General features: G+C 43.1%; 1 protein-coding gene across 1 annotated transcript in view; it reads left to right on the plus strand.

Annotated features, from left to right (window-relative positions):
* STARD7 (StAR related lipid transfer domain containing 7) overlaps window positions 1-14345 on the plus strand; it is a 158910-nt gene that overhangs the window by 967 nt on the left and 143598 nt on the right. The gene's annotated exons all lie outside the window — the stretch shown is intronic.

The raw sequence follows: 14345 nt of genomic DNA on the forward strand, positions 1-14345 counted from the left end.
CTCACACTGGACTGCGAAGCAATTACCCGATTTCTTTGCATCGCTGTGTCCTATGCTATGCTCCTAGACCAAGTCCTCAATTTGAAGTCTCGTCCGAAATGGAGAAGGAAAGTTGACCTTGTTGCTAGAGTCAGCTGAACCCTCTTATCAGTTACTTATCAGAGATCACATGTTCATAAAGTTGTCTGGCCTATGCATTCCTAGACCCCAGCAACGCATATCCATGGGAGCTCCACTTAATGTGATACTTGCAGATTATCTCTACTGTTTCTCAGTTGCGTTGCACTATCAAGAATACCTAATGAATGTATTATAGGTAACCTCCATTAACAGGTATCCTGTCTTAGAGCTTTATTGTAACTAATTGTTTTTCTCATGGAATCGTAATTACCCAACATCTACTTTGCTCGCATATAAGACAGGTGGAACTCGAAGTACCAAATAATGGCTTTCTTCTGAATGCATGGCCCAAAGTAGTTGTAGCATCTGCTTAATAATGTCTTGCCATTCAAATGGTTTGGCTTTTACTACCCACTCTGGTTACACATAGGAGTGAGGGAATCGGGAAGCATTGAAAGACTGGCCTCCTCCTTATGCTATGCACAACGTAACTATATTTCATGATGCGTTATAGCATTTTCAATGTTTACTATTCTGTCCGTCGGGCACATGTAAAGTACTTTATTTCCCTGGATCTTGTTCGCCTGCAAAACTATGAAAAAATTAAAGTGACTCAGCCTGAAAATTCTCTTAAGCCATCAAAATTGTACTTTTGCTCTATGTACACAATCATCACAGTTGGTAATCCTATACCTTCTCATGTGTTTATTTTCTTCTGTTGAGCTACAAATTGTGATCTCAAAAGATAATTTTCCAAGTTCTTATTAAGATATACCTTTCTTGAGTCGAGGTAATGCTACAATGGTGTCAATTTTTCTTCACTATCCTCTTGAATTGAGAACACAGCCTCCACCCCGCTAACAGAGTGAGAAACATTTAAGGTGGTAACTAGGAAGGCAGCAATTAGCTCTCTGGTTGGGGCATGACAAACTATCCTTCGTGACTTAGAGTGTTGAAGCGAGACTGCGCACTCTAGAGAGGGATGCAGCGGTGACCCAGGAGAGTTTGGCAAGCCTGCGAGATACGTGTGTGGAGTACGTTAAGCTGCTGGAGCGTCTGAGTGGTGGACTTCCGCGCATACACAGAAGATGCACACAGAGGCGGACAAGCTGGGCTCTCTGCTGGCTCGTCTGATCAGGGAAGGCTCCCAACCCCCCCAACAATGCCCATACTTGAGATCAACACCCCATGGCGTTCGCACGCAGACACTCAGAACGAAGCCTTCTGGGAATATAACAAGCACTAATACACGGCTCCCAAGATGGCAGAACCACAAGCGATTGATGACTTCTTAAATGCGATTCAGTTACATCAGATGACCATGGAAGATCACTTGAGGCACCGATTACTGCGACAGAGATCTGGGAGGCTATTTGGGACATTCCCTGCAATTAAACCCCCGGATTAAATGGCCTACCCCTGGAGTTTTATGCTGCCTTTTCCATGCAATTGGTGCTCCGATTGGAGCACCTCTATCGCGCCTCGCTGTACGGGGCATGCTACTCCCAACCACAATGCAAGCCCCAGTGGCATCACTGCTGAAACTGGGCAGGGATCGTACCGACATCACAGCATATACACCCCTGTCGCTCGTAAACAAAGAGTACAAAATGTTAAGCAAATTCCTGGCAGGCCGTCTCCTTCCCTTTCTCCTAAAACTCATCACTACGGCTTTGTGACCTGCCGGAGTACATTCCTTAATATATGTATACTCTACCAAATAATGTGGGGAAATTCCGTATCACTTCCACCACGTAGACTTCCTCTCCTTAGACCTACACCAGGCTTTTGATATGCTAAGCTGGGAGTATCTGCTGGCAACCCTTACACAATACAGGATCCCCCATGGGGTTCATCCGCTGGTTCAAGTTATTATATCACAAAAAAGCAGAGGGGCCCGTTTACCCAAAGGGACAGGGCATAACTGTAGCCTATTAGTCAATTTCAAAATCCTGTTGGGTTTCTATATCAAAACTCAAGCAAACGCCACACTGAGGTTTCAATCTCATTCAGTATTTCGCTCTCAACCCTGATAACATCAAGGTTCAACACCACACTTTGTTTTTCTATATAAAAAGAATATCCCTTTATTCATATATCCAATATAATCTAAAAAGAATTTAAAAATCTAAATGTTAAAATGTCAAAGGTCACAATTGTTAAAACACATCACAAACATTTTAAAAATCCATCAGTGTTCCTTTCTGCTAAAGGAAATTAATTCTATTCTACAAAACAGTACAATTCATTATACAGACACTTAGACAAGGAGAGAACAGTAGACCATTTCATATGTCTTTTTAATATCGACTGCAGAGGAATCATGATCATAAACAAATACATACAATCATCACAGTCTGTTTTGAATTTTCCGCCCCTTTCATTACATAAGTTATATATCTTCATCCCATACATATTACAAATAAACTTATTAAAGGGCAGGTTAATCGTCCCAGACATCTGGTGGTTTCTCTTAAAGTAAACGATTCAACGCAGTTCAGATATAAGAGATCAGTTATCATCTTGGAACTTAATAAACTCCCACCCCAACAATCCCTCCTCCCATTCCCACCCACTCCTGGTTGATCATTGTCAATGAGTTAGCTTCCCCTGGGCAGTCAATGGAGGCTGTCAGTCTGCAGAGCAGGGGAGCAAGTATCGCGCACCACTTGATGCTGACAGGGACCCACCCCTAAATGGGTTCCTCTAGATCGTGCATGTTATTGCGACCTCACCACCTGAGATGGGACCAAGTCGAGCTCTTCCAGTTCCAGCAACATGGCTTCCCACTCTAACGCTAAGGGTTGTTTTCAGTGACCTTTCTCTTCCTCCCTCCTGAGGGCCACTCCCTCCGCTCGTCCCCACTGTACTAGATCTGTCTGCCATGTAGTCACCATAGGGGGCCTAGGGAACTTCCATCTCATCGTTATGACCCTAACTGCCAGAATGAGAGCAAGGTCCAGAAATTTTAACTTAACTGTCTGTTTCCCTGATCTTTTACGTAATCCTACCAGGCAAGATAAGGCTTCAACCGGCAACTGTGTCACAGTATTGAGCACTTGACATATTTCGGCCCAGTAGCCCCGCAGCCGTGGGCAAGACCACAGCATGTGTTTAAAGTTCGCTTCATCCCCTTTACATCGAGGGCAGCAATTGGGGGAGTGTGGGAACATACAATGTATCTTCTTGGGAGGTAGATATGCTCTATGGAGCACCATAACCTGGATAAATTTAAACCTGGCATTACGTGATACTCTTTTAGGATGCCCTTATATAAGCTCATATGCCTTATCCGGCAATTCAGTATCACAGTCTTCTGCCCAATATGTTCTAAGGGTCATGAGCGAGATTGCTCCCTAACTCTGGTGTATAGCCAGCGTACAAGATGTTCACCCGCTCCCATATAGTACAGTAAATGGACAAGTTTGTGTTGTGTAGGTTTGAGCCTTTGTGGTGCCCATGTAGTCCTAATGTAATGTGTTACTTTGGCATGTAATAGGTACAGTCGGGGGTGGGGGGGTGGGGAGCACCTGTGATCTGCATAAAGGATTCGTGATCAAGTAAAGTCTCATCCCCGAAAAAGGCTCCAACCTCCTCCATCCCGTTATCCCTCCAATGGCGAAGTGTATGTAATGTGAGTCTGCCCTGTGGTGTAGGAATGCCTAACAAAGGAATATTTGCCGCGCATGGTGGTACTGCAGAAGTATAAGAGAGGGCCTTCTTCCAGCACATCAAGGCAGTATGCAGTAGAGGGGTGCAGTCTGGGGGTATCCGGGCTTTGCGCAGTAACAAGGAGTGGAGTTCCCCCTCGGTCAAGTTGTTCTCTTGTGAAACCGATCTCGTTGAGGTTCCTGCCCGTGGTCCAATAAGAAAGCCATTGAAGTTGGCTAGCACAGTAGTAGCCCCGGAAATCAGGAACCCCGAAGCCACCCGACCCAGTCCCTAATTGGAGTTTACGAAGGCTAATCCGTCTCCGACCAGTACCCCAGATAAGGTTTATCAGAATAGTATTCAGTGTAATAAAAATATTTTGGGGAAGGATCACTGGTAAATTCACAAAATAATATAGAAGGCGAGGAAGCATAATCATTTTGGAGATAGCAATTCTGCCCATGACTGACATGGGTAAGGACGTCCAGAACCCTACACTACTGCGAAGCCGTGTTATAGCGCGTTGGATATTGCCATCTATTTCGTCTTCCGGCGACCTATACACCTGTATACCCAGATATTTAAAAGAAGTCTGGGCCACCGGGATCGGATATGTACCAAATCGTATATTGGAAGAATGTGATCCCTCTCTAAAGAAGAAACCAATCGACTTTTCCGGGTTGATCGCTAGGCCTGAAAAGAGTTCCGATCTCTCAAAGATGGCAAAAATCGAAGTGTGATCAGCCCTCAAGTCACGCAGGTACAACAGAATATCGCCCGCATAGACCGATATCAAGTGTTGCGTCCCATCTATAGGGATGCCCACACGGTCTGCTCTGCTATGGAGGGCCAGAGCCAGGGGTTCAAGGGCCAGGACGAATAAAATCGGGGACAGGGGGCAGCCCTGTTGTGTACCTCTATGTACGTTGTAACGTTCTGAGATGTTAGCCCGTGCGCGCCCTAGCTGTGGGATTAGTATATAATAAACAAACCCATCTTAAGAAGGTATCCGGGAAGCCGAAGCGTTTCAGAGACTCGAAGAATCAAACGCTTGTTTCAGATCAAGCGCTATACACCCTGCCTGTGGGAACTCCTGTGGAGTGGCCGTAATTAATGCATGTAGTCTACGCGTATTCAATGATGTACTGCGTCCGGGAAGGAAGCCACATTGGTCTTGATGTATAAGTGTGGGAAGGTGGGATTGTATACGATTGGCCAAAGCTTCACCGAGGATCTTATATTCGGTGGAGAGCAAGGAGAGCGGTCTATAATTAGCCATGTCTAGCTTATCACGGCCGGGCTTAGGTATAGATGTAACCAGTGCCTGCATAGTTGATTCCTGCAAGTGGCCCTCTTCAAATGCTACTCTATATACCGTCTCTAGGATTGGTATTAGGATATCCGAGTAAGTTAGGTAAAACTCCACAGGGAGTTCCGTCCATGCCAGGCGTTTTATTACGGTTGAGGCTCTTGATCGCTGCACGTATCTCGTGCTGAGTAATAGGGCCGTAGATTGCCTTCTGTGTATCAGCCGTCAGAACCGGAAAGGGGAGATCTTGCATGAATTCAGCAATTCGTACAGAGTCCTCTGGGCCGGAGGGCGCATAGAGAGCTCGAAGATGGTTGTGGAATGCCACGTTGACCTCCACTTGTGTATGAACCAGGGTGCCTGTCAGGGTATATATGAGTTATGGTCGGTGGGTCTGGTTGGTCACGTACTAGTCGAGCAAGTAGTATACCTGATTTATCAGCGTCAGTATGTTGTCGGCGTAGGTATTCCCTATAATCTATTGTCCGTAACGTTTCCAACACCTCTGCGTGATCAATATACGCTATTTGCAACTCCCCGCTCTTCGCAGGATCAAGAGCTGCCTCCCGTTCAAGTACCTTTAATATCTACTGTGTTCTTCAGTGTCTTCCAGATTTGATGTTAATTATACATCAACGCGTTTTGGTAGGTACCCCTTACTCAAGCCAACTGTCTTCAGGATAAATCGGTTTCTCCCATAGTCTAATTTCAAAATACTTGAAGTCCCATTTGGTGAGGCAAAGGTGGCTGCTACCCCTGATGCATAAAGTACCTGGGAATCCGAGTATATAGAACTCAGCAGGACCTCTTAGATGGGATCACCTCTCCGCTGTCCCAAACAGCCTTTTGGACATCGCCCCCACCCCCACTATCCGTGGTGCGGTGTCTAGCCATTGCCAAAATGGTCAAGTTGCAGCGTATCCCATTGTTCTTCAATAACTCCCCGCTGGTAATACTGACAACTACTATCAAAACATTTTAATATTTTGCTGACTTACCTATTATGGGGCTCGGGCAACCCCACTACTACTGAAAGTGGCATTGGCGTATTGGAGAATGGCCCTGAAATACACAGTACAAACTAAACCACATGCCCCTAACTTTCCACTTCTGGGACTTCCTACCCCTACTGGAATACTGACACATCGAAGACTTACCAGGCGGGAACAGGTTGGAGTGACCACTATAGGCGCACTATTTGGAGATGGTACCCTACTTACTCATGCCGATTTAGTTCACAAACAGGTGCTCCTAGACACGTTATTTCTCCCACATGCTAGACTGATATGTTAAACTGTGCTCGGCTCCCGCTGGGACCGAACAGACAACGCATGATGTGGTGCACTTGATGTACCTGATAGGCACTGGTAGACACCTAACGCCGTTATATCGGGGCATCAGGGCACATCTACCTTCCCCCTTAATGCCGCTGCAAGTTAGATGGGACATGGACTTGGGGAGGGTTATGACAGACAAGGAATGGACCTCCCTGCTCACCTACCTGAGGGGAGTCTCCTGCAACTCTTTACTTAAAAGTGTACAATACATGATAAGAGTATATCTTACACCACATCATGCTATGTTCCCCGCTGTGGCAATGAACTGTCCTAGATGTCCCGAACAGGATGCCTAAGTACTACACATATTTTGGTCCTGCCCCACCCTCTCCACATATTGGACACAGATCGTGGCCACACTATGGGAAGTGGTTGGAGGGCACACGTGGGACACGGCGGAGAGCAGTCGGTGCAAGCGAAATTTCTTGACTCAGTGCTCATACTTACGAAACACCGTATAACCAGGCACAGGAAATCGGCGCTACCGCCTGCCTGGGGGGAGGAGATGGAAAGATGGTGTCTGGCGGAAAGCAAGTTATGATATATAATTTTTTTTTACCTTAGTTTCTATAATCAAAATGCCAATTACATTTTTAGATGCATTAGTGTAACACCAACTAAAGATCTGTGTTAATGTGGTAGGTTGTTTGTGAAATCTAGTACTTCTGTTAGCTGTGCTGCAATTGTTCTGTGTGTGAGGAAAGGTTGCCAATCTATTGTTCATACTTTACCTACTGTTTCTCTCATTGTTTATGATTGTCTTCGTGTTGACTTCCCATTTCAATCCTTGCCTAGAATTTGAGAGCTTTAGTTCTTAAAAGATATAGATTCCATCCTGCAGCTGCGTTTCTGTAGAGCACTGGCTAATTGTTGCATGCCTAGGTTGAGTTCAGTTTTACATAAAAAGTACTGTTGTCATCCATCACTTGCACTTAGTTGAGGTGCAAATGCAGGGATGAAATGAAGACAAAACGAAGGGCCTAATTCCGAACTTGACTGTGCGCTGTCTGCTGTGGGATCGCCAATTCCATGGTTAGACCACCCTTCAGATCAGGAGATTTTTCCTTGTCTGGTGGACGGTCCTGCGGCGGGATCCAATTAATAATAATAAACCTGATCACCTCCTCTTTAGGAAAATGCTGAAATCACACCTTTTCCCGTAAATACTCCCCCTCTCCTCCGGGCTCTCCCCTGTTCGAGTGTCGTGGTTTCAGAGCTGGGATACTCACGGGTTACTACGCGCTCTACAAAACCCAATTAATAATTAATAATGTCATGCTCTTTAAAGAAAATCTACTTTCAAACCACAGAAAATACTTTTACGCCAGCCTAAGTCCATAGACACCCGTGGTCTCAACCATCTTTCTGGAAAAAGTATACTGACTCAAAATCCTTTCCAGTTTCAAACTTCCCAATACATAAGATTCTACATGATTTGTCAAAATACGTTCAGGAACTGAACGAACTGTGTAAACCAAGTATTTCTTCAGGCAGCCCAAGTTGTGAGATCCAGTATCTGATTAAAACGTGATTCAAGAAGCCTGATGTAAACTGGCTGGACACATTTTATGAAGTGTCCTTTTACTCGCCATCTGAGTTAACGCCTCTTTCTCAAAATCTAGCAAAGGAAACAAAATAAATGCTCCTCTTCCAACAACAACGATGACCAGCTTTCTTCGTCTGGCATACTCGCAGTTTTCCCCAGCACTGCTGAAAATAACTACAGACTAATCCCATATGCTATGATTCTGCTGCATAGCTGGTGCTGTGGGAATAACAGCCCACTACTACTACCTCCCCAAACAACTAAAAATGGGCACTATAACTTAAAACAGCAAGTGGCTAACACTTGAATATCCTATGTAAATAGCACATACTTACTAGTGAACTATTATCGCACTCTGTGTACCTCATAAAAAAGGGACATACTAATCTATTTTCAAAATACGGTCATATTTGTTATAGCTCTTCATAAACTATTGGGAGAAATAGAGGACATTTTGAAAACTCCAGTAACGTAGTGCCACATAATGTATTTTGTCTGGTTACCTATTTCATTACTTAAGACATTTAAAAAAATGAAGGCCTTTTCTCAACAACCATCAGCAGGGTATGGTTTGCACAGCATTGTATAAGACTTGTATCATTTGGCTTCCACCACCTAGCCTTGACTGTTCTGAAATAAATCAACTTTTAGTGAAATGTACATTGGATAGGAAAGTCGTCGTGGGTGCAAAACTGTAACCCAGCACTCAAGACACTCTAAAATTCAAAGTAACCAAATGTACCTTTGGGCGGATCTCTCCTGGGTTGGGCTTGTGCTAAAAGGCACCCTCCCCAGCATCAGTTAACAGAGTAATAATCATAAGAAACTGAGCCCACTTAATAATTCATTTTTAGAGCTGAGAAAAGTTACAAGTTTTATTACAAAATATAAAAAATCAAGTGGTACAGAAAACATTCTATGAAGGCTCAAATTTATACTTATACAGAGTAGTCAACGCCAGAAATAATCTAAGTCTCAAATGAGCAGCAAAATCACAAGGAAATCGAGCAGCATGCCTACTAGGAAATAATAAAAAATCCGATTCACCCCCAAAGGAGGGTGTTATTACACACAATTCTTGCATACACAATTAAAGAAATAGCAAAATCACCATGGTACGATCACAAGTAACAACTGTCTTCACAGACCTGAAAATGAATCATCATCTCTAAAGACATAAGCACAATCCAATTTTAAGAAACCATCAAGCATCTTCTGTGTTATTGCCATCCGGCGAAGTGCAAAATAATATCAAACATTTCAACAGTGCCATTTTATATGATTGAATCAGGCTAGGCCCAGTAACAGAACTATAGAGGGGAAGGGGCGCGAAAACTCCTACATTTAAGAGTACTAGGAAGTCCATTGGGGAAAAAAAAAAAATTCTATCCATGACTTCATCTTGTCTTTAATTCTCCAGAGCTTGTGAGGAGAGATGTGCAGGGAGACGAGAATGGAGGGGGAAGGACAGGAGTAAATGGCAAAACAGCAGCGATGTCAGCCAATATGGTATTTCTACATAAATATGGCCCAACTAAATGATATTAATAAACACACTGCAATGCATCATATTAAACTCATTACAACTGTGATCATGTTAATACAACGGTTACATATTGGATCCATCATAACAATCTTTATTATTATTGATGAAAATATAAACTTGGGAAAGATGCTACCACACTTCAAACTGCTTTTGTGCACTAAAAGTACAGCATTCCTATTCTGGCACGCTTTACCTTTGATGCAGCAGTACAAACACTTCCATGCAGAGCTGCTATACGTTTAATGAGACTACTGTGGATTTGCTTTCTGTTTAATGGGACAATATTAGGACTTTTCAGTAGGGCTTGCCATACAGTCACTCTAACAGTACCAAGACATCTCAGCAAGTCTGTTTATAATTAAAATAACACAGTTCTAGCACTTCTCAGCAGGTCTCTGTTTCTTTAAATAGACGACAAACAGCACTCCTCAGCAACGGCTATACCTTAATAGTATTCGAGTGCCGCTTGCTGACAGTTTCAGCAGTGACACCAAGTTTGAGTTCAAATTCCCATTTTGCACTGCAAAGGAAGAGTAATGCACACTGATTTGGGTAAACTTCACCTTGCGTGGCCTCTCCCGTACCTTACATGTAACAGACAGTGCCCCAGCAGTCCCGGCCTTTTCAAAATATACTGTGTGGAGTGTGCATGTTCAAGTAGGATGCTGGATATAGCTGTACATCTTGCTAGCTCCTTTGTGAACAACTAATATGTGATTAATGAAATGCATTGAAAATCCACCCAGAATACTTATTCTGAGACATTGAAACAAGTCTGTGTAAGGAAAGAGGAGAAGCATGCAATGCTTAGAAACGCCTGATAGCAGAATGGCACATCGATCAGGTACAGCAAGCTTCTGTCAACCAGAACTAATACATAGTGTGTGTAGCAGCAGAACTGACATTAATCACACGCAGAGTGCAAACCTTGCAAATGCACCCCAGCCCTCCCTCAGTCACAGAACTCTTTCAGTACGAGCAAGATGGGCACAAGCCCCAGTCTCACAGAACAGGCACATCACTAACATGAGTGCACGTTTTAGACCATCACTGAAAAGTAAGGTACAACACATTAAGTACCACTGCATAGCCCATCTCAATCAAAACGGGTACATTGTATCCAGCAGAAAGGCAATTTTTTGTCACATACACCAGCCCCGATCTCAGTGTGTTCCACGACCATACAGAATAATTCCAGCATTGGATGTAGCTTTGCATGTTTCTCTTCAATAAACTAAATATGGGCGGCACACAGAAAAAAATGCGAAGTAGAAGTGCAAGCCTCGTTCATGTATTATAAAGCACGGGAAACAGCAGTGCAACACTCCATCACGCAATGAACCAGTGCAGCACTGGCACAGGGAGTGCAAAGTTGCCTCATACACTAAACATGTACACTAGAATCCAAATCATTGCAAGCGTTGCATTTTAAAATACAGAACAAATACAACACATGCATCAGCCACCAATGCAAACTACTCTCACAGTGCGCAGCAGATCCAGCAGCAGTATGTGTACAGAAAAGATAAGAAACAAGCAGAATCTGCAAGAAAAGTAAAGAAAGAGAGAAAGAATCAATGCTCTTGTGAATGGACAATTCTTTTAACATGTAGCGATGGGTAAATTTGTGTTGCCCCCCACTGGACACTCAGATAAAATGCTTAAGTGTGTTGACGTTGCAGCATCGTGGGTGCTCGTACAGCTGCAACCCTGCTAAATAATCGGAACCAGATTTAGGACTTCAAGGACACACATGTCATATCTAAAGGTCAAATTGAGCAGGAGTTTAATACTGGATAGCATAAACCCAGCTATCGTAATATGCCTGAGTTTTTGAGTGCATGTTCACTTGCCCTTTAGGAAGGTCACACTTAACCTTGGCCATGGATCACTCCTGGCATGTCCCCAGTAATTGTGTGCTATATAAAACTTTTTAATGCTTGCAGCAGCTGCTTGAGCTCTTGCCAGGGTGATCTTAGTGTGCTTCTAATTCTTGTTAGCTTAGAACATCATTCACAAGTAGTGAAAATAAGACATTTGACGAACTTCTCTGTGATGTAGAGATTTTTTAAAAGTGTTTTGTTATCAAATCGTACAACTTTAGTTTTTGAGACATTCCGCTCCAGGTTTTTTTCCTTTAAACAAATTGCTCCTTCTATATATTTCGGTATGTCGTCCCCTTGGGATTGCATCAAAAGAACTATCATGTGAAAATGAGTAGCTTTTATATTGGAATGGTAATAAAGTGCTCTATGCATTGGTTCAGTGTTTCTAAAATATAACCATTATTTTTTTTGTGTTCAAATCGTTTTTATTTGTTTAACAAAAAAAAAAAATGTACAGGCAGTGATGCGATACTGTCATGTAAGTACAATGCAATGATCAATAAAAAATAAGAAATATGAGAATAAGAAATAAGAAATAAAGTAAAAGAAAAATAAGATAAGATAAATCAGAGCCACAACGTCATCGAGTAAATTAGACAGTCATACATTTGGGATTGATATTTGAGATGTGAGTCTATACAGTAAAGTCTCAAATGATTGGTCATGGGAATCATTGTCGACCATCAGCAAAACATTAACACAATACAAGATGTTTATGATAACAGTGTGGGCTTAGGTTGATAATCAATTATAAAAACTATACAGATTATATGCAACCGTCGCGCTGATGCGCCTATAAGGCTTACGAATCTAGTTGTGCAACCAGAATGGGTTCAAACAAACAACGCATGTGCCATAGTTGCCTAATGCAATATAATGTGCATATGTGATTGAAGGAACCTTATGGTGGTTTGAAGTAAAGAGAGGCCGCGTCCAGTGAGGACCAGAGTCTCTTGCTTGTAGTTTGCCATGGGGAAGAGTTCAAGGCCGGGTTGTCCACCCCTCTAATACAAGCCAACCACTCCTTCCAAGCATTAAAAGAGACCTCGGAAGCTGTCTTCCAGTGGCAAAGAACAACCTTGCACGCCAAGGTGAGGAATAGGTCCAGGAGTTGTCAGTCGTGGTCTTTTACTATCAATGGGTCAATGGCCCCCAGAATAATGTAAATGAATTCCCTCGTTGGTTTGATGTTAAATATGTGTTCAATATAGTCAAATATATCAGATCAGTATTTCTTCAACATGGTACAGTGAAATAGCATATGTGGTAGATCTCCATCAGCTAGGGAGCAATTCCAACAAGTGGGGGTGTCTCTTAGCTTTAGTTTAAATAATTTCTGGGGAGTCCAGAACACCCTATTGAGTATCATGTATTTGGTCTGCGAGAGGATCGGTGATACTTTGTGTGTGAGGGCTGAAGCGTGTATCTTATCCCAATCAATAATTATACCGGTGTCATTAGGTTCTGATTCCCATTTAGTTTCGTTACGCCTTAGTGCTTTACTTAAGTTCGGTGTGAGCAGCTTGTAGACTTTAGATACAAAATGGCCTGAAGATTGTAGGAGAGGGAGTATCTTTACTAACCATGGCGACGCTTGTATGAATGTGCGTGTAGACATAGCTGACTTTAGTTTAAGGAAAGCATAGAAGTCAATTGGCTCAAGGGAGTGTTTAGATTGAATCGAAGAAAATGGCAGCGGCTCAAGGTTGTCGTAGAGATCTGAGACAACATTGAGTCCTTTGTCTGACCAATGTTTCCACAGAGGAGACGAGCCATTAATCTTTATGAGCGGATTACACCATAGAGATGAGGACGCCGACTTCCCTATCTGTAGGCCAGATTTATGTGTTCGGTCTAGTCTGAGAAGAGCCCTTTTGGTATTAAGCATGATGTATTTGGAGTGCATGAGGTGGGACAGGTCCATGGTTAATATTGCTGCCAGAGGGGCCTTGCCTATTGTAGCTTTCTCTATGTTTACCCACAGCGGCGTGTAACCAGGTGTTTCATGGAACCAGGAAATTCCTTGCTTACATAAAAAGGCTGTTTGGTAATTCCTGAAGTTTGGTAATCCTAGTCTACCTTTTTGCTTGGGGAGCTGCAGTTTCTTCATAGAGATTCTCGTTTTTTTGTCTTTCCTCAGGAAATTACTAATTAATATATTTTTTTTTTTTAAGAAGTCCTCCGTGAAGGTCATTGGGAGCATGCTTGCCATATAATTGATCAAGGGGGTGATCATCATCTTTAACGTTTCCGCTCTTCCCCACCACGAGAGGAATTTCGGGGACCATCCTTCCAGGAGTTTGCTTACTTTTTTGAAGAGTATGTCCTCATTGATTTTCAGCGTCATAATCGGGTCCTTTTCAAATTCCAGGCCAAGGTATTTGAAACTTTTAGGCTGCCAGGTGAGCCCAGAGTCACCCATGATGTTTCTGTTACCCATGTTATTTAATAATTTCACCTCAGTCTTGTCTTTATTTAGGGAGTACCCGGAAACACCGGAGAACTCTTCAATCGTGGAAAGTAATGCGGGTACAGCTTTGTCGGCCTGTTCACTAAGTACCAAAACATCATCGGCGTATGCCGTGAGTTTTATAACACAGTCATTGAATGGGATTCCCTGTATGTCATGATTCTCTCGGATACGGTACAGAAAGGGTTCGATTGCCAGGAGGAATAGGGATGGGGACAGGGAGCAGCCTTGTCTGGTTCCTTGTTCTAGTTTGAAAGATGATGAGAAGGCTCCACCAGCCCTCACTCTAGCAGTGGGACAGGTATATAGTGACATTATCATTTTAGTAAAAAGCGGACCCAGATCTAATTTCTGTAATACCGCTTCCAGGTACGACCAGTCCACTTTGTCAAACACTTTTTCTGCGTCGAGTGTTATCGCAACTGTTGGCGTGGGGAGGAGCTTAGCCTTTTCTATGACATGGCTTAGGATTCTGGTGTT

Source organism: Lissotriton helveticus, chromosome 11, assembly GCF_964261635.1.
Source record: "Lissotriton helveticus chromosome 11, aLisHel1.1, whole genome shotgun sequence".
Lineage (NCBI taxonomy): Eukaryota > Metazoa > Chordata > Amphibia > Caudata > Salamandridae > Lissotriton > Lissotriton helveticus.